General features: G+C 38.0%; 1 long non-coding RNA gene across 1 annotated transcript in view; it reads left to right on the top strand.

The window, feature by feature from the left end:
* Positions 1-958: 958 nt before the first annotated feature.
* Positions 959-17,448, top strand: part of LOC150088654 (uncharacterized) — a 116,910-nt gene continuing 100,420 nt past the window's right edge. Inside the window, exons 1-2 of the long non-coding RNA XR_016546796.1 lie at positions 959-1,218; positions 6,619-6,811. This is a non-coding gene — a long non-coding RNA (uncharacterized LOC150088654). The remainder of the gene's footprint in view (positions 1,219-6,618; positions 6,812-17,448) is intronic.

Genomic DNA, 17,448 nt, shown 5'->3' with positions numbered 1-17,448 from the left:
ATACATCCCCCCCCCTTTTTTTCTGTGACTGTATACGATCCTGTCGCGCATCAGGCGTATCAGTGTTTAATACGTTTCCAGCGCCATAGCCAGTCTCTGATTGTATTCTTATCAGTACTGTATAGGCCTGTCATAGGTGGGGAGTAGTATCTGCGTTTAAGTTAACCTCTAACACTTAAAAACTTAACAGAAGCGCGCGAGGGTCTATAAGTACACCTTCTTTGAGTGATTGGGCTTGAACCCCCCAGTCACTCACTCTCGTGTGATGTTGTTTCTTGTCCTCTTCTCTCTACCCTGTGAACTCCTTTGACCACGTGGTCAAAATGCTTAAATAAACTTTAAAAAATATTTTCGTTTTTATTCAGTGCATTGTGTTCCTCAATTCTCATTTCGTGCGGCTGCTTCATTATTTACTATACACAATATTTACTCTCGTGTCAGAGAAAACAACGTCATTACAATGGGATACCACTTTCGCAGCTTATTTATGCGCAACTTAAAAACACGAGACATTCACCCGAAACAATTTTCCACATAAAGGAAGGGGGGGGGGAAGAAAAAATAAACAACAACAACAAAAAAAAAAAGGAAAATAATTCCTCAACCTTCATAAAATGGCGTCCACGTCCTTCGCTCTGTGTGCGTTTATAAAATGGGGAGGGGGGGGGAGGAATGTAATAAAGGAACAGTTCGAATTTTTAAAGTAACCTGACAAGTAAATTTTTGCTTGGCCCTCTCCATAATGTGTAACAACTACTTTTGTTGAGCTCACGCACGCCGCCTATAGTAGCAAAATTCACTAGACTAGCCTGCAGTCGTCCGTCGCCATAGCAACCTGCATGCAGAATGAAGGGTTATCTCATTGCCGGAGCAGAGAGATGTTATGAATTTCAAGGTCCCTTGTCCGTACAAGTATTATACCGGGCGCGCATTTGAATATATCGCTGCTTCCGCGCAAGCTATAAAGAAAAGTTAATAAGGCTTAAATGTCTATCGTACATACACTCGCCTATGAATAATACGCGGTTGTAAGGTATTATTAAGCGTACGAACAACCAAAATTGATGCCTGCAGAATGCACACTAGTAATAAAGAGATATATGTGGCGGCGTAAGGAGATTTTATGAGTGTCGAAGAGCAGTTACAAGCGGATCTCGGAATATAATGACGAAAATTTGTTTCCCGCGAAGAACTTCAACATTTCGCTACTCTGCGATGGTAAATAAACTAAGTATATATTGTATATATATTTATTTATTTTTGTTTTCGCTGCATTCTTAGTTGAAAAATGTTTGGACGGATTAGAAAATGCAGATACGTGAATACAAACATCTGCGACTGATTGAAAAGTCTGGCAGTTGAAATTCGTGGTAAGAATTTCGGGAAATTAAGGAAAATTTTAATATATACAAATTTAAGGAAGAGTTGGATAAACAGCATTATTTTGTCTCTGATAAAGACTGGTGTGCAAAAAAAATCGGCGTAAGTGCAATAGTTTGCAAGATGATTGATACAAGTCAATGAAATTTGGTATGGACGTTCATTTGTAGACTTTTTTTGTCTCTCGGAAGGCCACTTATGGTCAGAGAAGCATATAAGATAGACTTCAATAATAATAATACCGTATTTTGTGGTATCACAGGGATTAGAACACGTGATACAGCAACACACGTGGCATGTATCTTCTGTTTCGACTTTGACCACTTGGCTACGGTCGATCGTATGTTGTCAGCCTGTCGTTTCGGAAATATGCAAATAAGTTGATACGTATCTGAAAATGAATATCCAACAGAGTTTAATAAGTGATATGATAACCCTAGACAGCCAGGCAACGCCCACAACTTGCTCGCGCTGGTAATGAGTGTTCAATAGTCCAAGTGATGTTAAAGTGAAGGCTCTTATTTTGTATATTGGACAAAAACGTAAAAATAATATTTTTTCTGTCAATCAATTAAGCACCAACAACACAATAAAAGATAAACTAATTATATTCTCGTGTGCTTTAAGTTATTAGTTTAGAATAATCCTATTTAATATGTTGCCGCTCCCACAACACATTTACATAGAATTAAAACGAGCAAAAAATTTGCCTTTGTAGTTTTTTGTTTCTTTGAGCTCTTTTTTTTCCTGATCTTTTTTCTGAGAAGCTCTTTTTTTTTCCTGATTCTTGGCCGAGAGCATCCTATACATCCTCAATGGAATTCAGGTCCGAACACCGCGGTGGTTACTCCATTTGGGAATGTCTTCACTATGAAGAAAGACTGGCGTGTCAGAGAATCCTACCACCTTCTGACGTTTCTGATCTTAATTTAATAAATAACACACGAAAAACTGCACAAAAGAAGGGAAGCATAATTTGACTGTGTGTTTTATTTAACAAATGCTTCGCTAACCTTTTTTCCTTACAAGTACTCTGATTATTCAGGAGAAACCTATTTGAAAAACTATCTGAGGTCCCTTTTTAAATTTATTTGGATGAGAATTCAGGAGCCTGCGCTGTGCGATTTCTAGGAGATATGAATTCATAGATCCATTTTGCCTAGTCCTCATAATTGCATTACGCAACAGAAAAGATTGTTTATACTGTATGTAATTGTTTCTAATGAATATTTTGTGTACTGAACCCAACGGCGTCTTTGGAGTTTTTCCAATGTCAGTATTATGACGACAGCTGAAGGTTTTGTGTTTTTGCGACTTTTATAGCTAATACATAAGCACGTATCAATACTGTGATTGATAGGAGCCCTGTAACATTCGTATAATCGGTTTATTTTGGTTTTTCAGTTTGTTTATAGCTAATAACGAATGTGAAAGTTATGTCCATATTCTTTCTGCAATTTTCCATCTATATCTGTCCGAACCAGGTGAAGCATAACATAGTTGGCAGAAAGTTTTGCAGTGCGTATATGAAGGCTGTCCTGGAATTGCCTATAAGTGACAGAGCCAAGTTGTGGGCACGTCATTTCTGCTGTGGAAGTTTCAGTCCAACATTAGAGGAACATTGTTTGTGATAGTCGTAAGTGGATGCTTTGCTATACCCGGAGCCCTCGTGGGTAGCACAGTTGGTAGAATCGCCGGCCTCCCCACACCGGGTGGAAAAGACCTAGGTTCGAGTCATGACGAGAGAAATTTTTATGGCCCTTTTTCACAACTTGGCTGATTTAGGTTTGTTTCACGTGAGGTAGCATGGTTTTTTCTCCCGGAAACTAGGGTTTTTCGTCCAGCAAAACAAAAAATCTACCACAGAACACACATAATTTACAGACAGTACACGCGGAGCCATATGGCCTTAGTCGCTGAAGACAGCTCTACCTTGAATATAGAGAGAGAGCTCAAAAATCATGACAACTGCTACTTTAGTATTACGGGTATGCACACCGGACAAAAAAATTAATCACTCGTGGTATTTAGGACATTTTTTTGAACACTTGAACAGATTGCTATACTTGTCTTTTACGCTTGTTTGTTTACAGCACTGAAATTAGATTAAAGTTAGCCCGTTTTCTGTGTTTGCAGTTGTACTTGCTGTCAATGAAGAAGCAAGGGTTTCACTACGAAAGACGAGACGTAGAAAAGATGTTGAGCAATAAAAGGGAGTGATAGAATTTGGCAGGTTTAAAGGACATTCTGCTAAAAAAGTAGCTGGATTTGCTAGTGTGTCAGGAAGAAGAGTTTTTCAGGAAAGGTACAAGTTGACATCAACCAGAATTCAGCGGCAGAACTGTGGTCGAAAGTCTGTGACAAGTCATCGTGCTCGGTGACGAATATCGCGTTTAGTAAATGAAAAATGATTAGAAACAAGACTAAAATTGCTGAAAACAGTTAACTAAGAACCTCATCAGCCGATGTCTGAGAAATTACTGCGAAAGGGGTTACATAACATGGATATCTGGAGTAGAGTTCCTCCAAAAAACATTGTTAACAACTGCGCATAAAAAAGCCGGGCCATATGGGCTAGAAGGCATAAAAACTGACTGCTGATAATTAGAAAGCTGTGATGTGGTGTAACGAATCCAAATTTTGCCTATACTCGAATGATGCCAGGCACTGAATTCCAGAAGAAGCAGTGAAGCATTTCATCTAGAATGTGTTCAAGTTAAGTACAAGCTGCTGGTGGGTCAGTTATTCTTTGGGGATGTTTTAACTATTACGAAGGTGGTCCCTTGCTTGAAATACCAACCAGGATGAATTTGGCTGACTATAGAAATATTCTAGATGACCAGGTTGTGCCTTTTGCTGAAAAGTTGAGACACTCGTCATTTCGACTCCTGTATTCCAGGATGACAGCCGTATCCTGAAATACAGGAATAACAAGGAACACGACAGAACGGTAGAGCATTAAAATTGGCCAGCCAAGTCACCAGAATTAAATTTTTTTATGGAACATACGCCAACTATAGACATATTAAACACTTAATCGGCAACTACAAACATTTAATATGTCTGTAATTGCTGATGCGCCTAAACCCTATACCGACCAACCAACCGTAAACCTCTCGCTCACAATATTAGTATTAGCCATATATTGGCTAATGACAATAAGGAAATTACAGGCTTTTGCTGCACCCCAAAAAAAAAGGAAAAAGCAGATAAGAAAATAGAAAAATTGTGCGCTGCCCTCCTCACATATGTATTTATCCATTGATCTTTACCAAATTCTCAGTCTCAATTACTGGAACAAATTGCCTACCTGCGGAGGCAACTTGTTCCAGCAGTAATCAACAACTCGCTGGCTAAAAGAAAACTTTTTACAATCCAGTCTAAAACACTTACCCTGTAATTTTAATTTATGTTCCCTAGTTCTGGAATTCTTTATAACTGGGAAAATTTCACCTTCATTCATTTTAGTAACTCCTCTCAGAGCCTTATAAGCCTCAGTCAGGTTCCCTCTAAGATGCTTTGTTACCAAGCCCATCATAATCGAAGTCTTATTTTCGTACGGGCGCAGTTTTGCCCATCTCACCATACAATTTGTCGTTTTCAAGAAACTTAGTCTTTTTTTAGATGAGGTCTCCATGCTCAGACACAGTATTCCAAATACCAAAGATCTCATCAGCCGATGTCTGAGCGATTACTGGGAAGAGGGTTACATAACGTGGATATCTGGAGTGGGGTTTCCCCGAAAAACATCAATGTTAACAGCTGCGCATAAAAAGCCCAGCAGTTCCGGTTGGTAAATTGACTTTTAAAATTAAGCCCAAAGTGTTCGGTTGTTAAACTTACAGAAAAAAAAAAATACTTTCTAAAAAAGTTAAGACGGTTATTACTAATTACCGTTTCTAGCGTATTCTCATTTAATAAGAATTAAGAACTGGTGTAAATAATTTGGATAAGTTTTTGGCAAAAAATGTTGCTTTTGTTGTCAACTATCGACGTTTCAGGTGTTAACATTTTCCAGTCCGAGCACCGGTTACAGTTGACGTTCTTCCTATGAACATGGTCTTGGTTCGACTCTCGTCTCCGACCGATATTGAAGAAAGTTAAAGTTCCTCTTGAACGTCGACCTCAACGACTGATTTATTTTATTTTATTTTTTAAGTTGTGGTTAAGTTGGTCGTTTCGCGGGTTGCATAGTTTACCTCTAACTTGATGTTTACTCAGTACTTTAATTTGATGTTTAACAACGTCTCATGTGACCTAGCAATGTAAGCACAGTTCTCGGAGCGGTTTGTTTCCACCTGGTTAAATAAAAATGAAAGATAATGTTGTTACCATAACTTCTATATCCGCAGGGGCGAATTAGAAGAAACAATTACAGTTTAAATAATATTTTGATGAGATTAAAAATTGTGTAGGGAAACCTATTAAAGGTCTTGTGTACAACGCCAATAAAATTATCAGATACGTTGAATGCGTAATAGCTTTTACGCATATTAACATGGCGACTGAGTCGAGTGGAGTGTTTGTTCAAAGCTTTCGGGAAAGGAGATAAGTTATCGTGTCGAATAAAACAAGTAATTACTAACGTGCACTTAAAATTTAACGCGTAAAATCTTGGGGGATCAATACGTATAATTGCAAGCTGTACGAGCGAACTAAACTGAGTTTCATGTTTGTACTATTCTGCCATTCCATGAATTTTACGTACATTTAAGAGAAAAACCTCTTCGTGTACCTTTTTTAAGTCGTTTGTGTCAACAGGAGATTCAAAAATGTTAAATTTCAGTTGTATTTTATCAGAAACAAATATTTAAAAAAAAAGCCTCCCGGATATTACATTGGAATCGAACCAGAACTAAAAATCTAAACATATTTCGTTATGCTCGCTGAAATAAAAATGAAAATACGCTTTAAAATCTCATTTCCGCAATTTTCAAACTATTTTTGTCCACGAAATGTTTCAATTTTTTTTTGTAATTTTCTATTTTTAGGAATATCTGCTTGTATAAAATAATGTGTTGAAATTCATATCATATTCGTTAGACCATTAATATATAAAATTTGTTCATATTCGTTAAAGAGCTGTTAACCCTACCTTTTGGTTTTCTGAGTCGACGAACAATTAAAAATTAAAATATATATAAAATAAATTCAGATGAATTAAAGAATATTCCTACAGTTATTTGAATAATTTTACTAACTTCGTAGATAAAAAAAAAAAATATCCATCTTTTTTAGCTCAACATAATGTTCAGAGGGGCTAATCATCAATGGCGAAACCACCATATCATCATGCCCGCTACCGGGGTTGCCAGAGGAGTTGGAGGGCATGACGTCTGGATTAGCACAGTTATTAAAGGTCACATCAGGCTGTTCGGCAGTCTGGCGAAGGGAGCGTGGAAGAATTTATAGTTTCGCCTCTGTTAATCAGGTACATTTTGAATTTTATGCCCAGGTTACTTATTTTATTTTATTATTATTTATTTATTATTATTTTTTTTTGTGTGTGTGTGTGTGTGTTTCTGAGAATCTTAGACATGTTGTAGCGCAATGTGTATTATCTGAAGTTGGTTTAGGATGGTTTTTTTTTTTTTTTTTTTTTTTTTGGCATATTGCCTACTTTGGCCACAGTGCATTAATTCATATAGTGAATAACGCCTGAGCAAGTTTATATTTACAGGCCAATTTCATGTTGTGCGGGCTGAAAACCAGGAATAATTCACGGGATGAAGGACCCTGCTCCTTCCCTACCTATCCGAGATCGGCTGACTACAGCAATGATTGAGCGGATCCTTAAAAAGCCTTCCACTATCCGATGGATTTGAACTCGCACCTCTCCGTGCAAGCGACAAATCGCGAACCTAATATCTTATAATGTAACCGAACCAGTCAAGAATTGGCAGTAGTGGCCAGCATATGTGTTGTGCATAAAATTAGTTTTAAATAGTTTAGCTGTGTATATTTACTGATGCATTTTAGCTAATGAGAAAGCTGTTTCGTTTACAACTTTTCAACATTTTGTTGAAAAGTTACGCGGGAAATATTGAATCATTCATGTAACAAAACTCCTGAATTCCCGGGGTAGTACGGGCAGAGAACTCTGCTAACAAGCACACCGTTCCAGTCTGTCCCACAGATGCACAGTTGAATTGAGTTCCTAGGATTGTGCTGGCCAAAGCAGATACTCTTCAAACTACTGTTTGAACAGTATGTGCTCTGGCGTTGTGAATGGTTGAATTTGCCATGTTGAAAGTACCCCCTTGTTCATAAAGGTAATCATATAACATTTCCGGGTGTACCTGATTCTCTACACTCTAACGTTCATGGGGCTTCCACTGGGATCAGGGGACCAAGGATATATCAGATAACACACTCCACATCATTGTCGGCTCCATCAACTTCTACTATTGGTGATTAATAGAATGGTTCCAGTGTCTCGAGTGGTTTGCTTCATGCGTGCACACAAGTGTGTACGCACGAATCCCATCAATGACGCGAGGAATTTTTATGGATATTTTTTTACACTGACTCAGGCAATAGTTGCATGGTTTTTTCTCCCGGAAACGATGGTTTATTGTCCAACAAAACGGCCGGAGAATACAGGCACACTGTACTGATTCATTCTTAATTTTTTTTGGCGATTAACACACACCTAAAACTGTTGACTTGTGTGTAATCCTCCTGCGCCCATACTTCTCATTCCTGACTCCAATGCAGCCGTGTTTTCCGGGTGGGGTCCAGCATCAGCGGCTTCCGTAAAAGTCTCCTATTCCCGTAGTGCATTCTTTGTAGGTTCTTCGCATGGTGCGGTAACTTATATCGTGTAATGTTCCGCATTAAATGCCGATGTCAGGTTTTGGGCGCAGTCGCCTCTGTGCACGAATGTTTTCCGGGGGGGTTTCCCATTCGCTATAGAAGTGAATGACACTAGTCTTTGAACTTTCGACAAATACCGTTTTTAGTAGTTAAAAAAAAAAAAAAAAGTTAGACAATGTACGGAGTGCATTATGTTTCAGGCACATGCAATTTTTATTAATTTCTTAAATTAATTGAATTTTTTCTTTTTCTCTAATTAATAAGAGAAAGTGATTATCTTGTTGCTAATTGATTACTTATTGATTTACTAAATTGTATGAGTTTTTGCTTCGCTGCACGTAACTCCCAATATTCGTGATATTCACACCATTTTACAATATTTTGTAATCAGGAGCGTCTGAAATGCAACGCGTATTCCAGGCTCTGTGATTTAATGCATGCATTAAACACTTCTAGTATACTGTTAACGCTTTCGTAATGCAATTTTACTTTTTTCCTTCTTGGATTTAATAACAATTGAAATATAACAGATACTTAATGATTGTTGTGATTGGTATAATGAGCAAATAATAATTATTCGTGACTTATGTATTTAGCAAACTGGTAATAACAAAAAAAAAAAAAAAAAAAAAAAAAACAAACACTATCAAAAAGCAGCGAATTTTAAGCGCGAACCGACAATATTTTGTTTCTGCGCAATCGCCATATTGAAATTCACTCTTCCAATGAGCCTACAGTAAAAAACAATATCCAGCGCTCCAGCTACAATGTATGGTATGTGGATAGCCTTTGTTATAGATCCTTAGCTCATGGTACGCGTAACAAATCAAAAATGAAATCAAATTATTATATTAGAGCCACCCATTATTTCTAATATATACCCATATATGTATTTTGTCTGTAAATTGCGTGTGTTCTCTTGTCGATTTGCCTGTTTTCTGGACGAAAAAACCTCAGTTTCTGGGGGGGAAACTTTACTATCTACGCCTGAGACCGACTAACTCAGCCACGGAGTGAAAAAAAGCCCATTAAAGTTCCTAGCGTCATCGACGGGATTCGTACCGGGGTCTTTTCCACCCGGTGGGGGGAGAACGGTGACGATACCGCGCAGACTTGGTACGCGTAATGGTAAGTGAACCCTTAAGAAAACTAGAATTGCTCTGGTGTTGGTATAGTTGGTAAATCGCCGCCCCCCCCACACCGAGTGGAAAAGACCGGAGTTAGAGTACCGTTCATGATGGGAAGGATTTTTATGGGCCTTTTTCACAACGTGGATGAGTTATTCGGGTTCAAGCGAGGGCAGCATGGGCCTCGAAAACTCGGGTGTTTCGTCCAGCAAACAGAAAATCGACCACAGAATACACGCAATTTACGGAGCAATATGGCTTTAGTCGCTGATGCTCTTAAAACCCTACGATAACAACAAAAATTGAATTACGTAATTACAAATACATAAAAACACACAATTTGTTTTATTACAGTAGTGGTATAATAACTTTCCTTGGTCTATATGATATGTATGAAAATAATAATAATAACCGAACTTCTGTTGGTTTGATTCTAAAGAAATTTGGGACGGCTCTTCAAGTCTTTATAAAAGAGCCAAATACTGTATAAAATTTTTATAAGTATTTAAGTGTAGTTGTTGCGGACCCCAGGGTTCCTCCATTAGCATAATCGGTCACGTGTGTTGTAGTGTTTTTGTGCTCTGCTGTCATCGTGATGGCGCCTGGCATCTTACCAAAAGACTCATCCTGATATCAGGATCAGCAAACAACGAAAGCTCCTCAAGACATTCTTTTCTTCGTTGAGGAAAGAGTCCAAATATCATGGACCAAATTTCACCCCATCAAACTATTAATAGGGAAAGATTCATCATTAACAAATATATGTACTGTATACAATCAATATCAAGTCTGAAGTTGGCTTCAACAGTTCACTAAACAATACAAGTCCAAAAGGATAATCCACTGGAGTGGTATTACCAAGGAACAAAAAGTAGAATCTTCAGAGGCAGTAGAAATCCAGTAGTTCTAATATATAAAAATAACATTGTTAACATCTAATACAAGTCACTGTGAGAACTAATAGTTAAAGTCACTTTTCTGTACACCAACTCTGAGGTACAAAGAGCCATAAGAACAACAGTCTATCTTGGGTTAACTGATCGAAGTTCATCTCTCCTTTTGAAGACACGTGTAGCAAATGTATTAAGAGCATTAAATACAACCTGAGATCGAACAAGAAAAGGTTTATTTTCACTAGTGAAGTGTCCTGCAGTAAGTTGAAGTTCTTGTCTATAGTCCAAATAGTGACAATCAAATAAGATATGATCCATGTTCTCTTCAGCCCCACACAGACAAAGTGCAGTACGAGACAGTCCTAGTTTAAACAGTTTACTATTAATGCTGCCATGACCCGACAGCAGGAATGTGCCGTGCGATCCTGGAGAAAACCATAAAATTTCTTTCTTCTTGAACTCTCTAACTAAAGGTAAAAATTCTCTCGTTACACTACCAAGATCTGAGGTATTCCAATCTCTTTGCCACTTTTCAATGTAGATGGAACGCAGTCTTTTCCTTTCAGATAAAATTTTAATACGAAAATCCGTCCACTGGTAGGCAAGTTATTACGTTGGGTTGGACAGTGAAGACAATAGGCGCTTTACGCTAACGCTCCTAATAATAAAAAGTAAAAAATAATAAGCAGACATATACTAAAAAAAATGTTAATGAAATTTTGGATTGCTGGAACAAACCTTCTTGTGATAACCAAATACAGATTTTCAAGAAAATCTGTCCACTACAGTTGAGTTATAACATGCGGACTGACATGCTGGAGACCATAAGTGCATTAATTGCGTACAAAATTTGTTCTTGTAGAATTAGTACGACTGAATTTATAGAGTTAGCAGTCCGAGACTGCAGGGTAAAAAAAAACAAAAAAACGCATAATATACGAAAGTTACCCGCTTACTTCTTTCATTATAATATTTTTAGTTATTTTTAGGCTGTTTTTTTTTTTTTTTATTAATTACAAAAAACAGCCGCAGTCTGACATCAATCCGAATTCACAATATTGAAATTAATTGTAGAACCGGTCTTCTATGCAAACAAGGTCCGTGACCTACTTCATGTGTCTGACGTACATCCTGTATTATAAAATTGTTTCTTATAGTAATTCCTAAACTTTGCAGTGTAGACCAACTTTAAATATATTTAAGTAATGTGATTGTAGTTTAAAAGAAAGAAACAGCAGTTTTTTTTTTTTTTTTTTATAGTAGCAGACAACCAGTATCAGTCTCACTTCTACGTAATTACAGGCACAACTAGATCCCTTATACTATGACAGTCTTGAAAACGATTGAGCTCGCAATTCATTCAGGTTTTGTTGGATGCTGTTGTGTTTTCACTCTCTCCGTTTAAGATACCTTCTCTATAAGATTTAAATGCCCTAGCATTACCTCTGTTTCCTTATGCCAGTTTAAAACAGTGCAGCCCTGTAAACCGGACACTTGCCATCCTGAAACACAGAAATATCGAAATAACGAGTCTCAAATGTTCAGCAAAAAAAGGCACAACCTGGTCATCCAGAATAGTTCTATAGTCAGCCTGATTCATCCTGGTTGCAATTTCAAGTAGGAGACCCAGTTCATAACAGTTAAAATATCCTCGAAGCATCATTGGCCCCAAATACCAGGTTTTACGATACCTTGCACACACACTGGATGAAATGCTTCATTGCTTCTCTTGTGAGACTACATCACAGCTTTCCATTCATCAGGTCCACTTTTTACGCCTTTTAGCCCATATTAGCCAGGGTTTTTATGCGTAGTTGTTAATATTGGTCTTTTTTTTTTTTTTTTCGGGAGGAACCATACTCCAGATATCCATGTTATATCTCTTCGCAGTAATCTCTCAGACATGGGCTGATGAGGTCCTTGGTTAACTGTTTGCAGCAATTCTGCCGCAGATTGATTTTAACTTGCACCATTTTTTAAAAACTTATTGCTCTTATTTCTGAAACACTAGCAAATTCAGCTATTTCTTTAGCAGGATGTCCGTTAATCCTGCAAAGTGTTCTTTTCTTTTGCCACTCACTAACACCTTTCCTACATCCCATCTTTCGTGGTGGGAACCCTTGATTTTTCATTCACAGTTGTATATCTGTGAAGAGAAAACAGGTTAACCTTGTGCTTTAATTTCAGTGCTGTAAGCAAACAGGCGTGGAACATACGCCTCTCAATCTGTTATATGCTGCCCTAAATACCACGAGTAACTAATTTTTTGTCTCCGATGTCTGTTATCTGTTAAAAAAAAAATCATACGATCAGTAATAGATATTACGTAGATGATAACCAATCGGTATAACACACTTATTCCTTATGGGTAACAACCCGAGTATACAGAATTTTCCAAGTTGTATTACACTAGTTTTTCGGCAGTGTGTTTCCCGAGAGAAAGGATCTTTTGACCTTAGCCCTTTGTAACCAAACTGAGAATCTTCGTAGATAGTCTAAAAATATCATACGACCAGGTCTACCAACCCGCGAGGCTCGAGCAGTTGAGGCTGTTATATTTCAAAGGGGTATTTGACACCCTTTCGTGGCAGAGTGTCCGAACCTCCTAACTTCTTGGTCTGTAATTCATAGTTTCATCTCTGTACAGCGGTTACGATTTTCCTTCCACATCGTATGGAAATGCCCTGGATTTCAATCCTGTTAAGATTGAAGCTTCAGTATATTGTGTCTGCCAACGTTTATTCTTCGGTTGGTTTTCTGGACAAATTTTCGGGGGGGGGGAACTCTGCAATCCTCATCAGAAGGCCAGCTAGCTCAGCCACTCTGTGAAAAAGCTCGTAAAAATTCTTGGCATCAGTGACGGGATTCGAACCCGGGACTTTTCCAACCTGTGTGGAAGGACGGTGATTTTTAACTACTGTGGTACCCCCGAGCGGCACAAAACGAAGCTACTGCGAGTCATAAAAATGCGATGTTCAAACTGAAATTACTTTACCATAGGAAAAAAATTTTCCCTTAATTCTTTGCCAATTTCGGATAATCCATATCTTGGGAATGTTCTTGGAAAATCGTGCAAGATTATGGTTTGGCAGTTAGTAGGACAAATTACAAGTTTGCAGCAATACATCAAGTTAAATAAAGGTAGAAGAAATTCCATTGAAGAAATTCTCAAAGACTAAGGAAGTTAGAGATGTAAATAGGAAATGGCACAATATCCCATTGAGGAAAAACATCGCAGTGAATATGGCTGTGCTATGCCTCCTGGGTCTTTCCCCGCGGGTGATGCAGATGGCAGTGACATTTCCCATATGAAGGGAATCTCTTGGCAAATGGTTAGGTAAGAAATGACTGTAGTTCATGAAGTGTAAATGTGCACTGAGGCTTGAAAACACTGGAAAACTCGTATAAACTTCAGTAAGAATAAATATACATAAGAAGAATGAGTTGAGAAAGAGGCACTTAAATATACAATAAATTTTGAAACGTAAGATTTGAAGGGAGTGGAAATATAAGTAAGCCGTGAATGGTATTAAAAATGCGACCTTCAAAGTGAAAATCTGTTTTACCATCAGGAATATTGTCCTAAATTGAAATACACTTATATGGATAAATATAGATATGTATAAATAGATTAGAGTAATTGATTTTAGAAGGAAAAGAAAATAGAAACGCGCCAATATAAATTCCTCCCGCATTGATGGGATTAGTCTACAGGAAAAGAACAAAGATTACTTGGTCTTCATGTAATGTATACGTAGCCATGCTACTCAGTTAACGGCTTTTTAGACGCGTTTGCATATGCATTAAGCGTCTGCTATTTTCACATGTCCGTCCGCATGTAATAGGCTGCCGTCGCCGAGTAGTCAGGCACGCGGGTGCACAAGTACACGTGCCTTGAGTGACCCGCGTTCAAACCCGTGACTGCTGAATCCGGTGCTGTTTCTTGTATTCCCTCTACCTTGTGAATTCCTCTGACCGTGTGGTCGTCCCGGAGTATAAACAGAAAATTTATTATTTATTAATACCTCAACTCCTAGGGGCTGAGGCGCCTCTATAGCCAGGTGGGAAGGAGCAGCAGTGCGTAGCACACGCTTCTTGATTAGACCGGAGTTCGAGCCCGTCACCACCAAATACGGAAGATGCAGAAAGGTCAGGGAATGACCACCGCATATCCCGGAGCAATATGGCCTTAGTTGCTAATGCTCCTAAAAATCAAATAACAAGCAACAACAACCTAGGGGCTGAATTTCATAAAATTTTATATTTGGATCTTTTAAAAAAACCTATAGAACCATTCAAAATTTCATTAAAATCGAACCAATAGAATGCAACCGTTATTATTTTCGCATCTTGTAGCTTAAGCACTGTATATTGTTTGTTTCCGTGCGCTGATTGGAGGAATAAATGACAATGTGGCGGATGCGCAGAAACGAAATGTTCTTGATTCGCATTTGCTAATGTTCCTGAAATGTAACACACTGCAGGCATTAACTAACTGGTTTCCTCCGTCATGATTAGCTGAAGTCCTTGAATCATTAATAAAGTTTGATTTCGTTAATAATATAAAGTAAGGTCATCCTTTCTATGAGAAGGGGACATCAAATATGAAAGTGAAACTTGAGTTTTCCCCAAATATATGTTTGATAAATGCTTCAATAAACATTGAATAACACCTTGATTAGATTTTGACTCTTTAAACACCTAAGTTTGATATTTTTTTTTTTTTTTTTTAATTCAGCGACACATCTTGGAGAATTCTGTGAAGCATCTTGAAGTAATAGCATCGTGTTTGATGTTTTTTCTCAAAGTAAAAAGTTGGGAAAAACTTCTTTAATAGTGTTTGCATTCACCATAAATTGAATACTCTATTTAGTAGTTCTATTTGCTTTTGGAAATTTTCTAATTAAGGAAAGATAACGTTAATTGCATGACCTGCATATCTAATTTAACTCGCTTCAATTGGAAATTCTTTATTATTATTATATATATATTTTTTTTCATTGAATTCTATCAGTATACAGGAGCTCAGCCTAAAGTTTATTGATTTTTCTGATAAATTCCTCCCCGATATATATTCTCGACGTCATTCTATTATTTCTCAGAAAATGCAAATTTTTATTTATGTAAAATTTGCGTTTGTATCGTGTAGGTAATTTGGATCAACTCGAATGTCCAGCCTTTTTGTCGTTAACATCAATGATATCCCTCCACCTCCTTCCCCACTCTAATCCTGAATTTCTTACACAATGACTTCGAAGCGATGTTTATATTATGGAAAATATTTCACTGATAACATTCTCGGACATTTCATTTTCTCTACAACCTCCGTACCATTAATATTACCAGCGCCAAAGGCTTATCTACGTTAAGGTCACCTTATACATATTACATTACACTTGATTTAAAATGCATCTTTAATTGTGGCACTTAGCTCAGGTCGCCGTCTAATATATCTAATAAGATATATTAGACGGCGACCCAAGGTATATATTATACCTTGGGGTCATATTACCTCCCCTACCGTCGGGGAGGTATGTTTCTACTATCTAACAAACTTATGTTTCCCACATTAAAACAATTCAGTATACTGTATACATATTTACAATTAAATTATATCCCTGTCGCTGGGTATAGAGAGCGCAACCACCCTCGGTCTTGTTTGTTTGTTATTAGGAGTATTAGCAACTAAGGCCATATTGCTCCGGGATATGCGGTGGTCATTCCCTGACCTTTCCGCATCCTTCGTATTTGGTGGTGACGGGCTCGAACCGCGGTCTGATCAAGAAGCGTGTGCTACGCACTGCTTCTCCTTCCCACTTGGCTACGGAGGCGCCTCCCTCGGTCTTCTCAACAATTTCTACATGGCGGTGTCATGCTTTCGGCAATGTTCTGGGTCTAGTCATCTATGTGCCGGACACTCTGACGTCTACCACCTATTTAAACATCATCATTATTATTATTTTTTTAATATTTATTTTTAATATATTTTTTTGGCTGGCTCCCAGGTCTGAGCAGCCTGGGAGCGGGATTGCTGGCAACCATCACCCTTGCACTACTGCTGGTGGGTGCGGGATTATAGTGCCGGATTGCACTGACAGATTTATTAGATCCAGGCCTGGCTTTACGTGCCAGGGATGAGCGCCGGGTTGCATTTACCCATGTGGTGGCTGCCCCCTGGTGGAAAAGTGACCTGACTTCACATTACACTACACAACACATACACATTTACACTGTTCGGGTCAGAATACTGAATTTATTTTCCAACAGAGTACACAGGTGGAGATAGACGTATGTCTGGGTGCCATCTAGCGACATGAATATACAATACAATACCTAAACATCATTGCCGACCAGGTACACCCTTTCATGGCAACGGTCTTCCCCTCTGGCGGTGCCGTCTTTCAGCAGGATAATGCACCATGCCACACCGCCCGGATTGTTCGAGACTGGTTCGCGGAACATGAGAAAGACTTCCAAGTATTACCCTGGCCTCCAAATTCCCGAGACATCAATCCCATCGAGCATCTGTGGTTTGTGTTGGAACAGCAACTCCGATCTGCGGCGTCTCAACCACGGACCTTAACAGGAGTTAAAAGGATCTGCTGGTTACGTATTGGTACCAGATACCACAAGACACATTTAGAAATCTTGTAGCGTCCATGCCTCGCCGGGTACGAGCTGTTTTGACTGCACGTGGAAGACCAACTTCATATTAGGTAGGTGGTCATAATGTTTTGGCTCATCGGTGTATCTATTACTTATGGGTGTTAATAACAATATATGCAAATTAATGATATATATATATATATATATATATATATATATATATATATATATATATATGAGATAACATAACGGGAATTTTTAAAGACATTTCCATCATAAATCGTTTTTTTAATTAATAAAACTAAATAAAAATACTTCCATAGATTTAAGTCTCCCATCGATATTTAAAAAAATATATTCGTAATTTACATTTATTCCTGGGGAATATTTTTACCCCAGAAACTCGAATATTGCTTCCCTTAAAAACCAGCAAACCCCACTGTAGGTACACACTCAATTTATATCAATATACTGATGCGTTACTTACTTCCTCGTAAAATCTAAATAGCTGAACAACATTTAATCCATCCTGGGAATGATAATCAATAGGTTTAAAATATCACTTACAAGGTTATAAACTTATTATTAATAACTAAAACCTTAATATCTCTCGATTACTAAACTTG

The sequence above is a fragment of the Mastigoproctus giganteus genome, chromosome 3 (assembly GCF_048544385.1).
Source record: "Mastigoproctus giganteus isolate SK-2022 chromosome 3, ASM4854438v1, whole genome shotgun sequence".
Lineage (NCBI taxonomy): Eukaryota > Metazoa > Arthropoda > Arachnida > Uropygi > Thelyphonidae > Mastigoproctus > Mastigoproctus giganteus.
Note: the sequence above shows the minus strand (reverse complement) of the source record. Positions and strands in the feature narration are given on the sequence as shown.